A 23,876-nucleotide genomic window follows, 5' to 3' on the forward strand; every position below is an offset into this window, starting at 1 on the left:
ATTAAAGATTTTATGAACTCCCAAAATATTTTCAATGCTATGGTAGAAGAAAAATTGCTTAAGATTGATGATTTGGCTAGAAACGTCGATAGAATTTCTCATGAGATTGATTTTTTAAAGATCGGATCTATGCCACCCAAGCTTGATATTAATGAGTGTCTAGAATCTATTCAAATTTCTATTGATGAAACTAGGGAGAGAATCGCTAGGATGCGTGCTAACAGAGAATGGCTAGAAAAAGTGTGTTCTTCTAGTTTTTGTGATAATCTTGATGAAGATCTTAAAGTGATTGGTGTGACTCCTATTGAATCTTTGTTTGCTAATGTAAAACTTGATAAAGAAGGGCCTAGAGATGATTTAGCTTTACCTAGAAGGTGTCCCAATAATTTGGAGGGTGGAGATATTAGTGCAAAAATTGATGAAAGTGGGATTAGCGAGGTCAAAACTTTAACTTGTGATGAGCCCACTCTTTTGGATTTCTAGGACTTTAATTATGATATTTTTTTCTTTTCTTGATTGTATTTCCTTGTTACAATCTATGCCTAATTCACCTCATGCTTATAATCAAAATAAGGCTTTTACTAAACATATTGTCGATGCTATGATGAAATCTTTTGAAGAAAAACTTGATTAGGAAAGTTCAATCCCTATAAAGCTTTATGATGAATGGGAACCTACTATTAAGATTAATATTAAAGATTATGAGTGCAATGCTTTGTGTGATTTGGGTGGTAGCATTTCCACTATTCCAAAGACTTTATGTGATGTGCTAGGTTTCCACAAACTTCATGATTGTTCCTTAAATTTGCACTTAGCGAATTCCACTACTAAAAACCTAGGGGAAGAATTAATGTCCCATAGATTTCATTGTGCTTGACATAGATTGCAATCCTACATGCCCCCTACATGCCCTATTATTCTTGGTAGAACTTTCCTTAGAACGATTGGTGCAATTATTGATATCAAATAAGGAAACATTAGATTTCAATTTACACTAAGGAAGGGCACGGAACACTTTCCAAGAAAGAAAATTAAGTTTCCATATGAATCTATTATGAGGGCTACTTATGGATTGAATACCAAAGATGACAATACCTAGATCTATGCAATATGCCTAGCTAGGGGCGTAATACAACGACGCTTGTTGGGAGGCAACCCAATTTTATTTTTATGTTTTTGCTTTTGTTTTTCAATAAATATGCAATTATACTTTTGTTATGATTATGTTTTAGTCTTTTAGTTAGTGTTTGTGCCAAGTAAGACCTTTCAGATGATTTGGGTGATAGTTGATTTGATTTTCCTGAAAAATAGAAAATATTGTGTCCAGTAGCATAATTGTTAAAATTCACTGGAGGGTGATAAAATTCTGAATTTTTGACACAAGATTGATATACAAATTTCCTACGTTTTCCTAATTGTTCAGAATTTTTGGAGTTACAGAAGTTTGGCAAAAGTCCATATTACTACAGATTGTTTTGTTTTCGATAGATTCTGTTTTCATTGTGTTGTTTTCTTATTTTGATGAATCTATGGGTAGTATCGTGGAGTCTGAGCCATGGAGAACTTAGAATACAGTAGATGTAACATGAATATAAAATTGGAATGAGTTCACAACAGTACCTAAAAGTGGTTATTTCCTTTGTTTCACTAACGGATCTCATGAGTTTTCTGTTGAGTTTTGTGTTGTGAAGTTTTCAAGTTTTGGGTGATGTTTTGATCGACTATGGAATAAGTACTAGCAAGAGCCTAAGCTTGGGGATGCCCAAGACACCCCAAGGTAATATTCAAGGACAACCAAGCATCTAATCTTGGGGATGCTCCAGATGGCATCCCCTCTTTTGTCTATAATCCATCGGTAAATTACTTGAGGCTATATTTTTATTCACCACATGATATGTGTTTTGCTTGGAGCGTCTTGTATTATATGATTCTTTGATTTTTTTAGTTTTCCACAATCATCCTTGGTGTACACACCTTTTGAGAGGGGCACATATTAATCGTGAATTTATTAGAATACTCTATGTGCTTCACTTATATCTTTTGAGCTAGGTAGCTGCTCTAGTGCTTGACTTATATCTTTTTAGAGCACGATGGTGGTTTTATCTTGAAGAAATTGGTGAACTCTCATTCTTCACTTATATTATATTGAGAGCCTTTATAAATAGTATGGCAATTTGCTTGGGTTATGAATTTAGTCCAAATATGATAACGTATTCAAGAGGGATGTAATAAAAACTTTCATGAAGATCATTGAATATATGAGAAGTTTGATTCCTTGATTTGTTTTGAGATATAAAAATGGTAATATTAGAGTCATGCTAGTTAGTAATTGTGGTTTAGTAAGAATAGTTATCATCGTGGTGGGTCACGATCACCTATGGGGCCATCAGCCCCTTGTGGTTCGGCAAGGGGGAAGGTCACATTGCACAAAGAGCGGAAGCCATGAGATAGAACGACGATGGTGATGTTGGTGGTTTTTACCCAAGTTCGGGCTGCCGTGAGGCGTAAAACCCTACTCCTGCTTTGGTGGATTTCATGGAGGAACCCAAAGAGTGTGCAGCGCTCTAGCCCGGCAAGGTGGCATCAGAAGGGGAGCAGCTACGCGCGTACAAGTATATAGGGGTCTGAATCATTTACTCTGCTGTCTTGGACCTCCTTTTATAGCTTAAGGGGTGACCACAGTGGCAAAACAGTCTTTATCTTGTGATTAGATAGCTAATAGTTCTATCAAATCATAACTCTGGCAGTTAGGACAAAGTGCATTAGATGCACTGCTAGGTGTCATGCTGAGGATGCAGCTCAGCAAGACTGCCATGCCACTTAATCATCTTTTCCTTATCTACTTGACACACCTCTCGACGGGTGTCATATGGAGGTAATCTGCCTTCCAAATGGCTTCCACGTGCTCAGTGGAAGGCACTTGATAACCTTGAGGGTTCGACACCGCATTGATAGCCGATTTGCATCGTAGTGCGGTGGAGCGGTGGTGCCTTGGCGGGGAGATTTGCCCTTGGCGGACCCGGCAAGCCTGCTGGGGAAATCTTGGACTTGTCCTTGGGGCGGCCTCAACCCGTCCAGGCTCTCCTTCCTGGCAAGGGAGGCTTTCCCAAGGTAATATCTTGTTGTCTTGGTTTGTCTTGGTCTTCTTGATCCGCTTTTTGATCTTTCAAAGAGTTGCTTCTCTGGCTTGGTCTTGATTTTATTGTTCGGTGTAGTTGCTTATTTTGTCGAGCTCAGACTGCCGGGTCGGAGGCCTACTATCCGTTCACAAGTCAGGGGAAAGATACAACCCCTGTTCGTGTACCCCAACAGAAGCCCCCGGGCCTGAGCCATATGTGCCGCTGGGCGCGTTGGGTTAGGCCCAAAATAGTGCATGGACATGAGTCGAGGAAGTGCTACGCATGCAGTGGTCGTTATGATGACCAGTCCACTCAGCATAATTACCGTAGGTCGTGGGGCGTGGGACTGTAGCAGTTAATGGGTAGTGCTTATGTAAAACGGTAACTTTTTCTGAGGAAAATAGTGAAGAGCCAGCCCCCATGTTCGTTCCCCATAAAAGAGGCAACGTGAAGGGACGCTGCTCATTCGCATCCATTTCTCCTTTCATCATCTTCTTCCTCAAGCCAAGCAACCGCTCTCGCGCCCACATTCGCCTCCAACACCCCGCTAGATCTCCCACTCTTTCCGTGATCCTGAAGGATGGGAAAGAAAGCCGCCGCCACGAGGGGGGAAGCGGACGGCCAGTGCGAAGGATGCAGCAGCGGAGGGGAAGAAGAAGAGAAGGCGAAGTTGGACACGAGGCGACAAGACGATGTGGTCTTCTTCACGTCGAGCTTGGACAGCAACGCCCTGATCGTGAGGTATGCGTCTATGTGGGGGAGGGAGGTTCCGAAGAGGCACGGAGCGCCCTGGTCTTGCCAGAGGGAGACGAGGTTCCACCGAATTCGTACGGATTCTTCTACGCGTACTTCCTCTGCGGCCTCTCCCCTCCCTTCTCTGATTTCTTCGAAGCCATGATAGTGGTGTACGGATTCCACCTTTTGGATATCATGCCCAATGCAATGGCGTGCATGGCGATCTTGGCTGATCTGTGCAAGTATTTCATTGGAGTCACCCCCAACGTGGATTTGTTCGGGCATTTCTTCATTTTGCGAGTTGAAGACAGATCTCACCGCTCGGGGAACATAAGTTGGATCCCCAAAGGCAAGAAGGATAATTGGGATTACCTCCCTGGTCAGCAGCGCAGCAGGTGGGAGGAATGGAGGGCGGACTGGTGCTGGATTTGGGATGAGGGGGCCCCAGAGTTTTGCGCGGCGCGGACGGAATGTGTCATACGCGACAGTGAATAGGTCAAGCTAGGCCTCACTGACGACAGGTTTCGCCCGGTGCTGAACAAGATCGCCCATCTTAAAGCTGTCGGGCTAACAATCGAATAGGTGGGGGCTGACTTCCTTCTGCGCCGCGTCGCACCACTGCGAAAGAGGGACAGACTCGCTTGGCAGTACGGGCATGCTGCTAATAGAATACATATGTACCCGGGCTTTGCCAACAATCTGTCGATCTACGGCCATGGCTGGTTGTGCGAACAACTGTTCGGCAGCCCCGGGCCATTCCGTTTGCCTGCAAGGGTCGTCCCACCGCACATTAACTTCGCTCGGGACCAAATTCTGAAATGGATGCCTTACTACAACGCTTATGGAGTCAAAGCCGATTGGCAACTGCATGAGCTAGATGCAGAGATCGAATGGGTTTCCAACCTGGAAGAAAGGGCTTCCAGGGTGGAAAGCAACATGTTCAAGCGTACCTCCACGACAGAGGCAGAATACATCAGGAGGCGGATTGAAGAGGACAAAGCACTCCAAGCTGCCGAGAAGGCAAGGCCTGGAGAAGAGGGGGAGGAAGAAGAAGTGGAGGCTGAAAGCGAAGGCTCTTCCTATGAGAGGAGCGAGGAGCACGCCATGGAGGAGGCTACCGGGATTGAGCATGTCGGGGCTGAAGCCCTTTATGCCGCGACAGCAGAGTCCCAAGAAGGAGGTGGGCCGAGGAAGTAGAGCAGCTTGAGGAGGAGTGGCTTGCAATGGGCCCTCAAGCCCTAGAGCCAAACCTAGACCAGCGTCCTTGCAGGCAGGCGAGCCGGGGAGCAGTGGCCCCTATTCCTGTGTCCGCTACCAAGAGGGTGAAGAAGATCGCCTCCAAGAGTGACAAGCCGGATGTGGTGCGTCAGCATTCTTCCTGCCTTTCCGAGGCCAGGACTCCACCCGCTATGCGATGAGCGGTTACGGGGGTTCATCCCAGCCCCCAGCCGAGTCCGGTCTCCTCGCGCAGCTCAACCCCGTCGGAGCCCCCAGCTCCGCCAAAGAGCTTGAAGCTGCCGGGAAGCTTTGTCCCTACGACCCTGAAGAGGGGTAGGGCGACCCCGCCACCTATGGGGTACGCACTAGGCTCCATGCTCATTGAGTCAGAGTAAGGGGAACAATGACGTTTCTTGCTGAAGGATCATGTACTTCATAATTTTGTTGATCCATCCCTATTTTTTGACTTTAATAGAGACGAAGAACCCCTCATCCATCGGGCCAAACGATCCAAGTAGGTGGTGTCATTGGGGCCCTCGGCGGGCACGGGTCTGGTGGGGGATAGCATAAATGATCCTGTGCCAAGCCCCAAGCCCAGCCCCCGGCACGACGGTATGGGGCAAGTCTCTCCCACCAGGAGAGACGCGGAAGAACGTGTCCCATCCCCTACCAAGGAAGAGGAGGAGATCCATCAGAGCAAGGCCCACCAGGAGGGGTCCACTCCACCTAATGCTCAAGCAGAGAAATCCCCGGCAAGGGCCTCTACTGAAGGATCGGCCCATGCGGAGGCTATGGTCACCGAGGAAGGGGACATGGGTCGCGCTCCGGCAACTGATGTTGCCAAGGAAACATATGCCCTTCCACGGCAAACACCACCGGGTAATCTGCTTGCTCTTTGTCCTTTATTGCTTGAACTAGTTTGCTCCCAAGTCTCTGCTCGGCAATTTACAGTATCTCTTTACCTTTGCTTGTTGATCCTACCTGCAGTTCCGTTGGCCGAGGAACCCGAGTTGTTGGAAGAGTGGCCAGTATCAGCAAGGATGATGCCGAAGAGGCCGCCAAGATTGATGTCGCGAAAGGCCAGGAACACACTGCCGGGGACATCCAAGAAGCCCCAAAGGAAGCAGAGAAGATCCCTGGTAGCGTGTCAGGGCCAGAGGTGGTAGTTGAAGAAAACGCTCATCTTCAAACTATGGGCCCTCTTCCCCCGTTTGGCACATTGGCTGCAGTTCTTCAGCCATCTTCAAGCAAATTGGCGCTGGTCCTTGCCCAACCTGGGCTTCCAGCCCCTGGCTCATCTGTCGTAGTGGGTGCAGATTTTGATGAACAAATCTGGCGTATCTTGGCACCGCTGTTCCAAAGGGCCAAAGAGGCTGACAATTCTATTGATGTTGACATGGACTTGTCTTTCTTGGAATCCATGGTGACAGGCATTAAAGATATACAGAACAGATATAGTCTGAAGAGGCAAACTATCAAGGAGTAGCGTGACACTGTTGGCCTCACGGATCAGAAGTTGAGGGATAAGGGCAACGAATTGTGTGAGTGGCATAGCAAGCAGTTCCAATCCCTTCGGTGGCAATAGGAAGTGATAACCATGGCCAAGGCGCATGCAAAAATCGTTGATGGACGAGTCAAACTGCTGGCACCCGTAAAACTCGCCGTGGAGGAGGACCTTGCACTGCAGCTTGTTGTCGATGAAGAGGCCATTGAGCTTGGTCGAGACAGCGCCGTCGTCATCATCCACCATAGTGTGGAAGAGATCGCTGGAGATGGTGAGGTAGAACCAGCAGATGATGGTGGCGTCGAGGATCATCCACTCCTCGTCATGAATCATGAGGCTCGATTCCATGGTACCATCGACGTGGCCGTGTAGTAAGTACTCGCGAAACACCAAGGAGAAGTACTGCTTCCAAGCAGAGTAGGAGGCGGTGGATTGATCAAGCACCACCGGGACGCGCCCATGAATGTTGAGGTCGCGAACGAGGATGGCGTCGGGACCTGCGAAGGGGTTGGAAACGGTGGAGGAGGAGGATCTCATGGCGCGGCGTGAGGTGAAGGTGGCGCGGGTTGGGGGTGGGCGGCTTGGGTTGGGGGCGGCTCGGGTTGGGGTTGGCGTGAGTGGGAAGGGGTTAGGAGGAGGAGGAGGGTGCGGAAGCGGGATGCAGCGGCGACCGGCGGCGGTGGCGGCGGCACGGGAGATGCGCGTCGGCAATGGCGGCGGGTAGCGGCGGCGACCGGTGGCAGTGGTGCGGAGGGCGCGCGGCGATGGCGACGGGTAGCGGCGGCGCGGAGGACGCGCGGCGGTGGCAGCAGCTAGGGTTAGGTCAACTGACTTGCGATAGATACCATGTGGAATATGAGGTGTAGGCCATGCAAACACAACACATTGATCGATGCATCAGACACATATATATGAATACAGAGGAAGGCTACAACCTCACCTATACCGCTGGACTAGAAAATGAACCCAGGACACAATATACACATACACATATATTCAACACAAAGAACTCATCGACACGTACACATAAGAGTGTCCAAGTTTCACGAGAGAAGGCCATGTGTAAACTCTGTTGCAGCAAGCTTATTTTATATCCATTCGCGGCATAGTTAAGAAAAGACAAAAAAATTGTTGGACAAAAGAGTTTATCACTACGTAGTCAGGTACCAAAAACTTAAAACATAAATAAATAACAGCAATAAAGCACCTTGAATGGGAGTTGGGCGTTTTAGAGGCTGAGCTAGATGAGTCTCGGAATCACAGCCCAGCGCCCGGTCATTGGGATAGGTGCGCTGTAGGTTTTTCTTTCCTATACGTGATAGATTTTTGTGATACACAGAGGTGCCGTGGGCAGGTGTCCTCGCATTAGACTAGTCATAATAGAAGTAACTTAATTAATAACATCACACATTTTAATACAAAATTACTTATACATGAGCCTCCGGCGAGTTGCAGTGTTCGCCCGAACATGTGCGTGGTGCTGATTTGAATTTGCAAAGATGCTCGTGGGGCAAGGCCGATGGAAATAATAAATGAGGTAGATAGGTGTGGTGGACAGATCTTTTAAAATACATGAAGAACTTTTTAAAGTATGCAAATATTTTCTTAAAAATGCGTGAAGGGTGGATGATTAATTCGACGAATTGTGATCCCACAAGCGAATGGCGAACTGCGCTGGCGACTGCGAGGGCGATCCCAGGGGTGACTCGCCCGGCGCGGCGTCTCCCCCTGCCCTGCCACCCCCGTCCTCCCCGTCGGCAGCCCCCCCCCACCCACCCCGACCTCCTCGCCGCGGCTTCGCCGCCCGCCCCCTAACTGTGCCCTCCATCGCCCTCTGCCTCCACGCGGCTCATCTGGGCTGACATTGCTGAGGCCGAAGACATCGAGGTTGGTCGCCCGGTCGTGTACCGCGACCGTGTCCCTCCTGCCCATGCTCGTGTCTGGCGGCCGGACGGTGCCGGTGGCCCTACTCCTAGGGGTGGGAGTTCGGCCGGCCGCCCATCCGCCCGGCGCCGGCACTGACCGCTGAGCTGGTCTTAGTCGCCGAGGAGCCAAGGGGCGACCTTGGGCTCAGGTCGCCGCTGCCGACACCGGCCGCAGGGCCGGGGGTCGCGGTCCGCGCCGACCGTGGTGTCGCGCGTCTGTCCTGGCGTGCTGGTGCTCCTCCTTCCTCGGGTCCGGTCGCGGCATCGGCCATGGCGTGGCCGGCGGTGACTGCGGTCATGTACCTCCCCTCGCCTTTTCGTCCGTTCATCTCCACCTTGGTGTCCCCCTTCCCCGTTCGCCCGATCCTTCTTGGGGCCTGCTCCGGCCGCGCCCTCCTAGCCCTGCCGCGGCCGCGGCGCCGGCGGCGGCGCTGGGAGAAACCCTGCCTCCCCGCTCGGTCGCGACGCTGGAGCTAGACCGCCCATTGCTCCTGGGCCTCCCCCTGGGCCGGCCTGCGTGGCCCATTGCGGGCTGGGGCGGTAACAGGCCGTGGCTCACAATGGCTTCGGGCCCAACCAGGCTGCACATTTGGCCGCCCCTAGGGTTCCCGATCCAGTCGGTTTCCGCTCCTGCTCCTCTCCCTCGCCGCCTCGACACATCCTCACCTCCTCTCGCTCTCGCCGCTACTTCCCCTTCTCTGGCTCTAGCGTCGTCCCCCCCTTCGCCCCCAGCGGCCATGCCTCGGACTGGGGGGATGATGTCGGCCGGCCCAAGCGCGGCCAGGACGAGCGTCGGGATGCCCCCCGCTCCTCCCCGAACGGGTTGCGCCGGGAGGCCGACCTCCGCCAACAGCTCGTCTCTCAGCCTCCCGCCCGCCGGTCCCGCCGCTCGTCGGCGCGCGCGAAGCGCTGCTCATCGGACCGCAACCGCCACTCCCCTACACGCCGTGCATCCCCTCGGGACCGCCCTCGCTCGCCCGTGGATGAGCAATGGCGCTCCTCCCGACGGCGTTCGCCGTCCCCTTCCCAGCACCGGGACCGCTTCCTCTCCCCTTCAAGACTCCAGCAGCAGCAGTCTGGCAACTCTCAAGCCCCGCGCTGGTACCAACCTCCTCAAAATCAGCCATCCTTCCCTTCGGCTACCGGTGGCAATGGCAACCATGGCCGCTAAGGGGCTAAGAAGAAGAAGAAGAAGGGGCCAGCTCGCCCTCCCGTCCCTGCCTCATCCACCGTGCCGGCCCCTCCTACGGACACCGGTGCCCCGCGTGACACTCCGTCGTGCTTCAATTGTGGGCTCACCGGTCACTTCCAGGTGGCATGCCCCAACCCGCCAATTTGCTACCTCTGCAAGGACTCCGTCCACCCTGTGGTTCTTAGCCTGGACCGGCCGGTGACCGAGGAGATCATGATGTACGGCCATGGCATCGAGGGCATGGGCTTCTTCCATGTCGAGGTGCCAGACGCTCCTCCGCCCTCCCCCTCACTCCTGGCGATTGTCTCCGTCATGGGCGAGGGTGTCGCCTCCACTGTGATGATCGAGGCCAAGCTCAACCACCTGTGTAGGTGCAAGCGGGACTGGCAGGTGGCCCCCACTTCTGCCAACACCTTCACAGTGGTTTTCCCAGACGGCATCAGCATGGGGTACTACACTTGCAGCGGCAACATCACCTTGGTTCTCAACTAGTTGGTGGTGGCCATCTCCGAGCCGAAGTGGGATCCCAAGGCGATGGCGGTTCTGGACATGGCTTGGGTCCTCATCACCGGCTTGCCCGATGTTGCCCGGTCTGAGCGGGTCATCCGCAGTATGTCCATGATCCTCGACAAGGTGGTGGTGGTCGACGAGCTCTCTCTTTGCAAGGAGGAGGAGATCCGGGTGAAGGTGAAATCCCTGGACTCCTCCAAGCTCTGCGCCACAGTCCGTGTGTTCTTCAACGACGAGGGCTTTGACCTCAGGATCTGCCCCGAGCCACCGAACCATGTCGGCCGCCCCCACTTCTCCGATGATGGCCACCAGGGGGGTGGGCCGGTGATGCCGACGACTTCCACCACTGGCGCCATTGCCCCTCTCGCCATGACGACCCAGAGGACGATGACGACATGTCGGAGCACTCCCGCTCCCCGTCCCGGGAGCCATCCAACTCACCTCCGGGTCGTGGTGGTTCTAGGGCCGGGAGCACCCAGGAGACGGTATCCGCCCTCGAGGCTGCTTTTCGGCTGGCTGCCCCTCCTCCGGCCTCTCCTGCTTTGTCGGCGGCGACCAGTGACATCTCTAGTGTGGGCCTGCTCGTTCTCTCGCCCTCGTCGCCCCGCTCCCCGTTCGCCGACTCCGCCTAGATTCCGACTACTCTGAGCCCGCCTCCTTCGCCCCCCCCTGGACAGATTCCCTCAGCTCCCACGGGTGGCGACGGCGGGAGCCCGCTCGCCGCGACTCCGCCTGTCCCCCCCCCACCTGCTGAGGACTCGGCCGGGGGCACCCTGGACCCCCCCCCCCTCCCACCTGCCCTGCCTCCTCCATTGGTGGCCCCCAACGCCTCACTTGCCTCTCCAGGACCACTGGTTGTGGGGGTGCCCGATGTCGTGACCACCCCTGTCACTGCGCACCCACATGGACGGTGGCGTACGCCCGGCGGCCCCGCTCCACTTAGATGCCGGTGACTGCCTCCCACCGCAGTGCCCGCCTCGATGTGGCCCGTCCGACGGAATCCCCGTCCCCATCCGTCCCCGAGCATGCTGAGCTTCGGGCAGCGGCCAGGAACCTCGAGCTAGGTGCGGATTCCATCCCCCCCCCCCAGTTCTACCGGTTGTTCCTTTTCCGCGGTTGAGGCTGTTTCCCTTGGCCACCTCGCCAGGGTGGCCACTGACTCGGCCATCATCTTCAGGGGGAAGTTGGACCCCCCTTAGAGCAGATCGTGGCCATTCAGGCCTGTGAGATCTTAGATGGCAAACTTGAAGAAACACGGGCGCGCCTCCGCCGCCAACCCCCGGAACCAGCCGCCACCCCTTCCACGGCAGTGGTTCCGGCGGTGCCTGGTGAGGTGATCCGTGGGCACACTCGCTCTTGCATTGCGGCCCTCCGGGCGCAGAGCGCTTCCCATGTCCAGGGGTCAAGCAGCCCCCCGATGGCAGTTTAAATGCGAGTCCTCTTCTGGAACATCCGCGGCTTTGGCCATGACGGCCATCGCCGCCAACTCATCGAGTATATCCGTGACGAGCACATTGACATCATTGCCATCCAGGAAACCATGCATACGGAGTTCACCCTTCCCGAGCTCGACAGTCTTAGCCCTCACCTATTCGCCTATCATTGGATCCCTTCTAGTGGGACCACTGGGCACTCGGGTGGCATCCTTTTAGGTATGAAGGATGCCACCTTTGAGGTGGGCGGGATGGATCGAGGCAAATTTTTTGTTAGTATGGAGATCTTTGAATGGGCGCTCAACTTCAAATGAGAGGTCGTGATCGTCTATGGTCCGGCGGACCACCGTCGCTCCCCGGTCTTCCTCGCTGAGCCGCAACATAAGATCTCCGCTTCCCTCCTCCCTGTCATTGTGGGAGGCTACTTTAACCTCATCCGCTTTCCGGATGAGAAGAACAATGATTGGATCAACCTTCCTCGGATACAGATGTTCAATGATTACATCACGGAGCTCGGCCTCCACGAGCTTGAGCGGACGGGTGCGAGGTTCACCTGGACCAACTGGCAGGTTGACCCGACGCGATCCGTCCTGGATCACATCCTAGTTTCCCCAGAATTGGAGCTTAGGTGCCCCTTGGCATCGCTTCGGGCGATCACCTGGATCGGTTCTGACCACGTGCCTCTCCTCTCCACCGTCGACGAACGCCCCCGGTACCGCCACGATTTCGGTTTGAGATCTTCTGGCTCAACAAGGTAGGTTTCCTCGAGGCGGTTGCGGCTAAGTGGATCACCGCGTGTTCATCTCCACACCGCTCTATGTCCGTCGTAGACTCGTGGCAGCTTTGCGCCAAGCTCGCCCGCCAATTTATGAAGGGATGGGATGCGAACCTTGGGAGATACCTCCGTGAACGCAAAAAAGCCCTCCTAACTGCCATCCAAGCCCGGGATAAGGATTGAAGATGATCCAAGTAGAACACTTTAAGTGGATCCATATCAATAGATTTTTAGCAAGCAAAGATGCAAGCAAATGGAAGGCACATGGAAACACAAACACAGATACATACAGGAAGAAGGCAAAGAAAAGGCAAAGGTTTTCGAAAATCGTTTTAGAAGTGGGGGAGAGGGAAACGAGAGGCAAATGGCAAATAATGTCATGCAAGGGATAAGAGTTTGTGATGGGTACTTGGTATGTCTTGAGTTGACTTGGTGCAACCTCCCCGCCAACGGCGCCAGAAATCCTTCTTGCTACCTCTTGAGCATGCGTTGGTTTTCCCTTGAAGAGGAAAGGGTGATGCGACAAAGTAGCATAAGTATTTCCCTTAGATTTTGAGAACCAAGGTATCAATCCAGTAGGAGACTACACGCAAGCCGCCTAGTACCTTCACAAACAAACAAGAACCTCGCAACCAACGCGATAAAGGGGTTGTCAATCCCTTCACGGTCACTTACGAAACTGAGATCTGATAGAGATAATAAGATAAATATTTTTGGTATTTTTTGTTTAGATTGGAAAATAAAGATTGCTTAATAGAAATAGCATGTTGATAGGAAAATAATATGATGGAAGATGGACCCGGGGGCCATAGGTTTCACTAGTGGCTTCTCTCAAGATAGCAAATTCTACAGTGGGTGAACAAATTACTGTCGAGCAATTGATATAAAAGAGCATAGTTATGAGAATATCTAGGCATGATCATGTATATAGGCATCACATCCGCGACAAGTAGACAGAAACGATTCTGCATCTACTACTATTACTCCAAACATCGACCGCTATCCAGCATGCATCTAGAGTATTAAGTTCATAACAACATAGTAACGCATTAGGCAAGATGACATGATGTAGAGGGATAAACTCAAGCAATATGATATAAACCCCATCTTTTTATCCTCGATGGCAACAATACAATACGTGCCTTGCTGCCCCCGCTGTCACTAGGAAAGGACACCGCAAGATTGAACCCAAAGCTAAGCACTTCTCCCATTGCAAGAAAGATCAATCTAGTAGGCCAAACCAAACTGGTAATTCGAAGAGACTTGCAAAGATATTAAATCATGCATAAAATAATTCAGAGAAGAATCAAATATTGTTCATAGATAATCTTGATCATAAACCCACAATTCATCGGATCTCAACAAACATGCCGCAAAAAGAATTACATCGAATAAATCTCCAAGAGAATCAAGGAGAACTTTGTATTGAGATCCAAAGAGAGAGAAGAAGCCATCTTGCTAATAACTATGGACCCGAAGGTCTATGGTAAACTACTCACACATCATCGGAGAGGCTATGGTGTTGATGTAGAAGCCCTCCGTGATCGATTCCCCCTCCCGCGGAGCGCCGGAAAAGGCCCCGAGATGGGATCTCACGGGTACAGAAGGTTGCGGCGGTGGAAATAGGGTTTCGTGGTGCTCCTGGATGTTTTCGGGGTATATGGATATATATATATATATATATATATATGAGGAACAAATATGTCGGTGGAGCTGTGAGGGGCCCACGAGGGTGGGGGTGCGCCTACCCCCCTGGGCGCGCCCTCCTGCCTCGTGGCCTCCTCGCTTCTTTCTTGACGTCCACTCCAAGTCTCCTGGATCACATTTGTTCCAAAAATAACTCTCCTGAAGGTTTCATTCCGTTTGGATTTCATTTGATATTCCTTTTCTGTGAAACACTGAAATAGGCAAAAAAACAGAAATTTGCACTGGGCCTTTGGTTAATAGGTTAGTCCCAAAAATAATATGAAAAGGTATATTAAAGCCCATTAAACATCCAGAACAGATAATATAATAGCATGGAACAATCAAAAATTATAGATACGTTGGGTAGACGTATCAATGGACTGTAGGCGTCGAGTAGGGGGCGAGCTAGGATCCGCCGGATCGACTAGAGTGATGGCTGCAGAGCATTCACCCCTCAGAAGCATGCGCGGCGCGGAAACCAGATATGGGGATGGCGCGCCCCGAGATCCAGGGAGTCTGGCACCTCGAAGGGGCTAGGGGAGGAGGGCGTGGGACTGCCCCGCGGTCCGGAGCAGGTGCTGGAGAGCGGAAGAGGCAGCGAGCCCATGCTGGGCGGCAGCGCGGGGCGGCCGCTGCAGCCGGAGTGGCACGCGGCGCGGGGAGGGATAGGGGTGGCTATCCTAGCGAGTTCACTACTATAAATTTCCTAACCATGATCTTTGCTTTAGATGTCGTCATAATTATGTGCTTTTCTATCACTTGCTCAATAGTAATTTGTTTACCCACCGTATGCTTTCTTTTAACAAAGAAGCCTCTAGTGAAAACTATGGCCCCCTAGTCTATTATTATCATATTATTTTCATATCTATAAAACCAAATACCCAAAAATACCTTGCTGCAATTTATTTACCTTTACTTTATTTTGCACTTGTATTTATCTTTTATAACTATCTCTATCAGATCTCATCCAAGCAAGTAACCGTGAAGGGATTGACAACCCCTTTATTGCATCGGGTGCAAGTACTTGTTTGTTTGTGTAGGTACAATCATTTGAGACTTGTGTGTTCCTCCTACTGGATTGATACCTTGGTTCTTAACTGAGGGTAATAGTTATCTCTACTTTGTTGCATCAATTTTTCCTCTTCAAGGGGAAAACCAATGCAAGGTCAATAAGTAGCAGGAAGGATTTCTGGCACTGTTGCCGAGGAGGTTCTACATCAAGCCTACCAAGTACCAATAATAAACTCTCGCCTCTTGCATTAACATTATTGGGCGCTTGCCTCTCGTTTTCCTCTCCCTCACTTCTAAAACGTTTATAGAAAAACACAAAAATATTTGCCTTCTTTCTGTTTGTCTTTCTGTTTGCTTTTTGTTTGCTTGTGTGCTAGATTGCTTGCTTTGTCATGATGTCTCAAGAAAATACTAAGTTGTCTGACTTTTCCAACACTAATAATAATGATTTTATTAGTACTCCAATTGCTCCCGCCACTTGTGCGGAATCTTATGAAACTAATGCCACTTTATTGAATCTTGTTATGAAAGAACAATTTTCTGGTAGTCCTAATGAAGATGATGCATCTCATCTTAATACTTTCGTTGAATTGTGGGATATGAAAAACAAAAAGATGTGGATAATGATATTGTTAAATTGAAGTTATTTCCATTCTCACTATGAGATCGTGCTAAAACTTGGTTTTCATCCTTGCCTAAAAATAACATTGATTCATGGAATAACTATAAGGATACTTTTATTTCCAAGTATTTTCCTCCCGCTAAGATCATCTCCCTTAAGAATGATATAATTAATTTTAAGCAACTTGATCATTGATGTCTACTACACAACCTTCTTCTTGTACACGCTGTTGGGCCTCCAAGTGCAGAGGTTTGTAGGACAGTAGCAAATTTCCCTCAAGTGGATGACCTTAGGTTTATCAATCCGTAGGAGGCGTAGGATGAAGATGGTCTCTCTCAAGCAACCCTGCAACCAAATAACAAAGATTCTCTTGTGTCCCCAACACACCCAACACAATGGTAAATTGTATAGGTGCACTAGTTCGGCGAAGAGATGGTGATACAAGTGGTATATGGATAGTAGATAATAGTTTTTGTAATCTGAAAGTATAAAAACAGCAAGGTAACGAATGATAAAAGTGAGCGTAAACGGTATTGCAATGTGTTGAAACAAGGCCTAGGGTTCATAATTTCACTAGTGCAAGTCCTCTCAACAATAATAACATAATTGGATCATATAACTATCCCTCAACATGCAACAAAGTGTCACTCCAAAGTCACTAATAGCGGAGAACAAATGAAGAGGTTATGGTAGGGTACGAAACCACCTCAAAGCTATTCTTTCCAATCAATCTGTTGGGCTATTCCTATAAGTGTCACAAACAGCCCTAGAGTTCGTACTAGAATAACACCTTAAGACACAAATCAACCAAAACCCTAATGTCACCTAGATACAACAATGTCACCTCAAGTATCCGTGGGTATGATTATATCATATGCATCACACAATCTCAGATTCATCTATTCAACCAACACATAGAACCTCAAAGAGTGCCCCAAAGTTTCTACCGAAGAATCACGACGAAAACGTATGCCAACCCCTATGCATGAGTTCATGGGCGGAAGCCGCAAGTTGATCACCAAAACATACATCAAGTGAATCACGTGATATCCCATTGTCACCACAGATACGCACGGCAAGACATACATCAAGTGTTCTCAAATATTTAAAGACTCAATCCGATAAGATAACTTCAAAGGGGAAACTCAATCCATTACAAGAGAGTAGAGGGGGGAAGAAACATCATAGGATCCAACTATAATAGCAAAGCTCGCGATACATCAAGATCATATCACCTCAAGAACATGAGAGAGAGAGAGAGAGAGATCAAACACATAGCTACTGGTACATACCCTCAGCCCCGAGGGAGAACTACTCCCTCCTCGTCATGGAGAGCACCGGGATGATGAAGATGGCCACCGGAGAGGGATTCGCCCTCCAGCAGGGTGCCGGAACGGGTCTAGATTGGCTTTCGGTGGCTACGGAGGCTTCTGGCGGCGGAACTCCCGATCTATTATGCTCCTTGATCGTTTTAGGGTATATGGAGATATATAGGCGGAAGAAGTACGTCAGGGGAGCCACGAGGGGCCCACGAGGGTGGAGGGCGCGCCCCCCTGCCTCATGGCTTCCTCATTGCTTCCCTTACCTGGACTCCAAGTCTCCTGGGTTGCTTTCCTTCCAAAAATAAGTTCCGTGAAGTTTCAGGTCAATTGGACTCCGTTTGATTTTCCTTTTCCGCGATACTCTAAAACAAGGAAAAACAGAAACTGGCACTGGGCTCTAGGTTAATAGGTTAGTCCCAAAAATAATATAAAATGGTATATAAATTCATATAAAACATCCAAGGTTGATAATATAATAGCATGGAACAATCAAAAATTATAGATACGTTGGAGACGTATCAATCATGAACATGTTGCACAATCTTGGGAGAGGATTAACATAATGATAACAAATTACCCTACGCATGGTTTAAGTTTATGGATGATCATACAAAAAAATTATGCAAGATTGAATTTTGCATCTAGAAATCTTTTAGATTTTGCCGCGAGTGGTACTTTTATGGAAATCACATTAGGAGAAGCTATTAAATTCCTAGATGATATTATGGAATTACTCTCATTGGCATACTGAAAGATCTTCTACTAGTAAAAAAGTGCATGCGATTGAAGAAATTAATACTTTCAGTGGAAAGATGGATGAACTTATGGAATTGATTGCTAGCAAGAGTGCTCCTATTGATCCTAACGATATGCCTTTGTCTACTTTGATTGAGAATAATAATGAATATATGGATATGAATTTTGTTGGTAGGAACAATTTTGGCAACAACCGTATAGAGGTTATTTCAACCCTAGGCCGTTTCCTAGCAATTCCTCTAATAATTATGATAATTCCTACAACAATTCTTATGGAAATTATAATAAGATACCCTCTGATCTTGAGAATAATATTAAAGATTTTATGAACTCCCAAAATATTTTCAATGCTATGGTAGAAGAAAAATTGCTTAAGATTGATGATTTGGCTAGAAACGTCGATAGAATTTCTCATGAGATTGATTTTTTAAAGATCGGATCTATGCCACCCAAGCTTGATATTAATGAGTGTCTAGAGTCTATTCAAATTTCTATTGATGAAACTAGGGAGAGAATCGCTAGGATGCGTGCTAACAGAGAATGGCTAGAAAAAGTGTGTTCTTCTAGTTTTTGTGATAATCTTGATGAAGATCTTAAAGTGATTGGTGTGACTCCTATTGAATCTTTGTTTGCTAATGTAAAACTTGATAAAGAAGGGCCTAGAGATGATTTAGCTTTACCTAGAAGGTGTCCCAATAATTTGGAGGGTGGAGATATTAGTGCAAAAATTAATGAAAGTGGGATTAGCGAGGTCAAAACTTTAACTTGTGATGAGCCCACTCTTTTGGATTTCTAGGACTTTAATTATGATATTTTTTTTCTTTTCTTGATTGTATTTCCTTGTTACAATCTATGCCTAATTCACCTCATGCTTATAATCAAAATAAGGCTTTTACTAAACATATTTTTGATGATGTGATGAAATCTTTTGAAGAAAAACTTGATTTGGAAAGTTCAATCCCTAGAAAGCTTTATGATGAATGGGAACCTACTATTAAGATTAATATTAAAGATTATGAGTGCAATGCTTTGTGTGATTTGGGTGCTAGCATTTCCACTATTCCAAAGACTTTATGTGATGTGCTAGGTTTCCACAAACTTCATGATTGTTCCTTAAATTTGCACTTAGCGAATTCCACTATTAAAAAACCTAGGGGAAGAATTAATGTCCCATAGATTTCATTGTGCTTGACATAGATTGCAATCCTACGTGCCCTATTATTCTTGGTAGAACTTTCCTTAGAACGATTGGTGCAATTATTGATATCAAGTAAGGAAACATTAGATTTCAATTTACACTAAGGAAGGGCACGGAACACTTTCCAAGAAAGAAAATTAAGTTTCCATATGAATCTATTATGAGGGCTACTTATGGATTGAATACCAAAGATGACAATACCTAGATCTATGCAATATGCCTAGCTAGGGGCGTAATACAACGACGCTTGTTAGGAGGCAACCCAATTTTATTTTTATGTTTTTGCTTTTGTTTTTCAATAAATATGCAATTATACTTTTGTTATGATTATGTTTTAGTCTTTTAGTTAGTGTTTGTGCCAAGTAAGACCTTTCGGATGATTTGGGTGATAGTTGATTTGATTTTCCTGAAAAATAGAAAATATTGTGTCGAGTAGCATAATTGTTAAAATTCACTGGAGGGTGATAAAATTCTGAATTTTTGACACAAGATTGATATACAAATTTCCTACGTTTTCCTAATTGTTCAGAATTCTTGGAGTTACAGAAGTTTGGCAAAAGTCCATATTACTACAGATTGTTTTGTTTTCGATAGATTCTGTTTTCATTGTGTTGTTTTCTTATTTTGATGAATCTATGGGTAGTATCGTGGAGTCTGAGCCATGGAGAACTTAGAATACAGTAGATGTAACATGAATATAAAATTGGAATGAGTTCACAACAGTACCTAAAAGTGGTTATTTCCTTTGTTTCACTAACGGATCTCATGAGTTTTCTGTTGAGTTTTGTGTTGTGAAGTTTTCAAGTTTTGGGTGATGTTTTGATGGACTATGGAATAAGTACTGGCAAGAGCCTAAGCTTGGGGATGCCCAAGACACCCCAAGGTAATATTCAAGGACAACCAAGCATCTAATCTTGGGGATGCTCCGGATGGCATCCCCTCTTTTGTCTATAATCCATCGGTAAATTACTTGAGGCTATATTTTTATTCACCACATGATATGTGTTTTGCTTGGAGCGTCTTGTATTATATGGTTCTTTGATATTTTTTTTCCACAATCATCCTTGGTGTACACACCTTTTGAGAGGGGCACACATTAATCGTGAATTTATTAGAATACTCTATGTGCTTCACTTATATCTTTTGAGCTAGGTAGCTGCTCTAGTGCTTGACTTATATCTTTTTAGAGCACGATGGTGGTTTTATTTTGAAGAAATTGGTGAACTCTCATTCTTCACTTATATTATATTGAGAGCCTTTATAAATAGTATGGCAATTGGCTTGGGTTATGAATTTAGTCCAAATATGATAACATATTCAAGAGGGATGTAATAAAAACTTTCATGAAGATCATTGAATATATGAGAAGTTTGATTCCTTGATTTGTTTTGAGATATAAAGATGGTAATATTAGAGTCATGCTAGTTAGTAATTGTGGTTTAGTAAGAATAGTTATCGTCGTGGTGGGTCACGATCACCTATGGGGCCATCGGCCCCTTGTGGTTCGGCAAGGGGGAAGGTCACATTGCACAAAGAGCGGAAGCCATGAGATAGAACGACGATGGTGATGTTGGTGGTTTTTACCCAAGTTCGGGCTGCCGTGAGGCGTAAAACCCTACTCCTGCTTTGGTGGATTTCATGGAGGAACCCAAAGAGTGTGCAGCGCTCTAGCCCGGCAAGGTGGCATCAGAAGGGGAGCAGCTACGCGCGTACAAGTATATAGGGGTCTGAATCATTTACTCTGCTGTCTTGGACCTCCTTTTATAGCTTAAGGGGTGACCACAGTGGCAAAACAGTCTTTATCTAGTGATTAGATAGCTAATAGTGCTATCAAATCATAACTCTGGCAGTTAGGACAAAGTGCATTAAATGCACTGCTAGGTGTCATGCTGAGGATGCAGCTCAGCAAGACTGCCATGCCACTTAATCATCTTTTCCTAATCTACTTGACACACCTCTCGACGGGTGTCATATGGAGGTAATCTGCCTTCCAAATGGCTTCCACGTGCTCAGTGGAAGGCACTTGATAACCTTGAGGGTTCGACACCGCATTGATAGCCGATTTGCGTCGTAGTGCGGTGGAGCGGTGATGCCTTGGCGGGGAGATTTGCCCTTGGCGGACCCGGCAAGCCTGCTGGGGAAATCTTGGACTTGTCCTTGGGGCGGCCTCAACCCGTCCAGGCTCTCCTTCCTGGCAAGGGAGGCTTTCCCAAGGTAATATCTTGTTGTCTTGGTTTGTCTTGGTCTTCTTGATCCGCTTTTTGATCTTTCAAAGAGCTGCTTCTCTGGCTTGGTCTTGATTTTATTGTTCGGTGTAGTTGCTTATTTTGTCGAGCTCAGACTGCCGGGTCGGAGGCCTACTATCCGTTCACAAGTCAGGGGAAAGATACAACCCCTGTTCGTGTACCCCAACAGAAGCCCCCGGGCCTGAGCCATATGTGCCGCTGGGCGCGTTGGGTTAGGCCCAAAATAGTGCATGGACATGAGTCGAGGAAGTGCTACGCATGCAGTGGTCGTTATGATGACCAGTCCACTCAGCGTAATTACCATAGGTCGTGGGGCGTGGGACTGTAGCAGTTAATGGGTAGTGCTTATGTAAAACGGTAACTTTTTCTGAGGAAAATAGTGAAGAGCCAGCCCCCATGTTCGTTCCCCATAAAAGAGGCAACGTGAAGGGACGCTGCTCATTCGCATCCATTCCTCCTTTCATCATCTTCTTCCTCAAGCCAAGCAACTGCTCTCGCTCCCACATTCGCCTCCAACACCCCGCTAGATCTCCCACTCTTTCCGTGATCCTGAAGGATGGGAAAGAAAGTTGCCGCCACGAGGGGGGAAGCGGACGGCCAGTGCGAAGGATGCAGCAGCGGAGGGGAAGAAGAAGAGAGCGGCGAAGTTGGACAGGAGGCGACAAGACGATGTGGTCTTCTTCACGTCGAGCTTGGACAACAACGCCCTGATCGTGAGGTATGTGTCTATGTGGGGGAGGGAGGTTCCGAAGAGGCACGGAGCGCCCTGGTCTTGCCAGAGGGAGACGAGGTTCCACCAAATTCGTACGGATTCTTCTACGCGTACTTCCTCTGCGGCCTCTCCCCTCCCTTCTCTGATTTCTTTGAAGCCATGATAGTGGTGTACGGATTCCACCTTTTGGATATCATGCCCAATGCAATGGCGTGCATGGCGATCTTGGCCGATCTGTGCGAGTATTTCGTTGGAGTCACCCCCAACGTGGATTTGTTCAGGCATTTCTTCATTTTGCAAGTTGAAGACAGATCTCACCGCTCGGGGAACATAAGTTGGATCCCCCAAGGCAAGAAGGATAATTGGGATTAACTCCCTGGTCAGCAGCGCAGCAGGTGGGAGGAATGGAGGGCGGACTGGTGCTGGATTCGGGATGAGGGGGCCCCAGAGTTTTGCGCGGCGCGGACGGAATGTGTCATACGCGGCAGCGAATGGGTCAAGCTAGGCCTCACTGACGACAGGTTTCGCCCGGTGCTGAACAGGATCGCCCATCTTAAAGCTGTCGGGCTAACAATCGAACAGGTGGGGGCTGACTTCCTTCTGCGCCGCGTCGCACCACTGCGAAAGAGGGACAGACTCGCTTGGCAGTACGGGCATGCTGCTAACAGAATGCATATGTACCCGGGCTTTGCCAACAATCTGTCGATCTACGGCCATGGCTGGTTGTGCGAACAACTGTTCGGCAGCCCCGGGCCATTCCGTTTGCCTGCAAGGGTCGTCCCACCGCACATTAACTTCGCTCGGGACCAAATTCTGAAATGGATGCCTTACTACAATGCTTATGGAGTCAAATCCGATTGGCAACTGCCTGAGCTAGATGCAGAGATCGAATGGGTTTCCAACCTGGAAGAAAGGGCTTCCAGGGTGGAAAGCAACATGTTCAAGCGTACCTCCACGGCAGAGGCAGAATACATCAGGAGGCGGATTGAAGGTGACAAAGCACTCCAAGCTGCCGAGAAGGCAAGGCCTGGAGAAGAGGGGGAGGAAGAAGAAGTGGAGGCTGAAGGCGAAGGCTCTTCCTATGAGAGGAGCGAGGAGCACGCCGCGGAGGAGGCTACCGGGATTGAGCATGTCGGGGCTGAAGCCCTTTATGCCGTGACAGCAGAGTCCCAAGAAGGAGGTGGGCCGAGGAAGTAGAGCAGCTTGAGGAGGAGTGGCTTGCAATGGGCCCTCAAGCCCTAGAGCCAAACCTAGACCAGCGTCCTTGCAGGCAGGCGAGCCGGGGAGCAGCGGCCCCTATTCCTGTGTCCGCTACCAAGAGGGTGAAGAAGATCGCCTCCAAGAGTGACAAGCCGGATGTGGTGCGTAACCATTCTTCCCGCCTTTCCGAGGCCAGGACTCCACCTGCTATGCGATGAACGGTTACGGGGGTTCATCCCAGCCCCCAGCCGAGTCCAGTCTCCTCGCGCAGCTCAACCCCGTCGGAGCCCCCAGCTCCGCCGAAGAGCTCGAAGCTGCCGGGAAGCTTTGTCCCTATGACCCTGAAGAGGGGTAGGGCGACCCCGCCACCTATGGGATACGCACTAGGCTCCATGCTCATTGAGTCAGAGTAAGGGGAACAATGATGTTTCTTGCTGAAGGATCATGTACTTTATAATTTTGTTGATCCATCCCTATTTGTTGACTTTAATAGAGACGAAGAACCCCTCATCCATCGGGCCAAACGATCCAAGCAGGTGGTGTCATTGGGGCCCTCGGCGGGCACGGGTCTGGCGGGGGATAGCATAAATGATCCTGTGCCAAGCCCCAAGCCCAGCCCCCGGCACGACGGTATGGGGCAAGTCTCTCCCACCAGGAGAGACGCGGAAGAACGTGTCCCATCCCCTACCAAGGAAGAGGAGGAGATCCATCA

The sequence above is a fragment of the Triticum aestivum genome, chromosome 4A, assembly GCF_018294505.1.
Source record: "Triticum aestivum cultivar Chinese Spring chromosome 4A, IWGSC CS RefSeq v2.1, whole genome shotgun sequence".
Lineage (NCBI taxonomy): Eukaryota > Viridiplantae > Streptophyta > Magnoliopsida > Poales > Poaceae > Triticum > Triticum aestivum.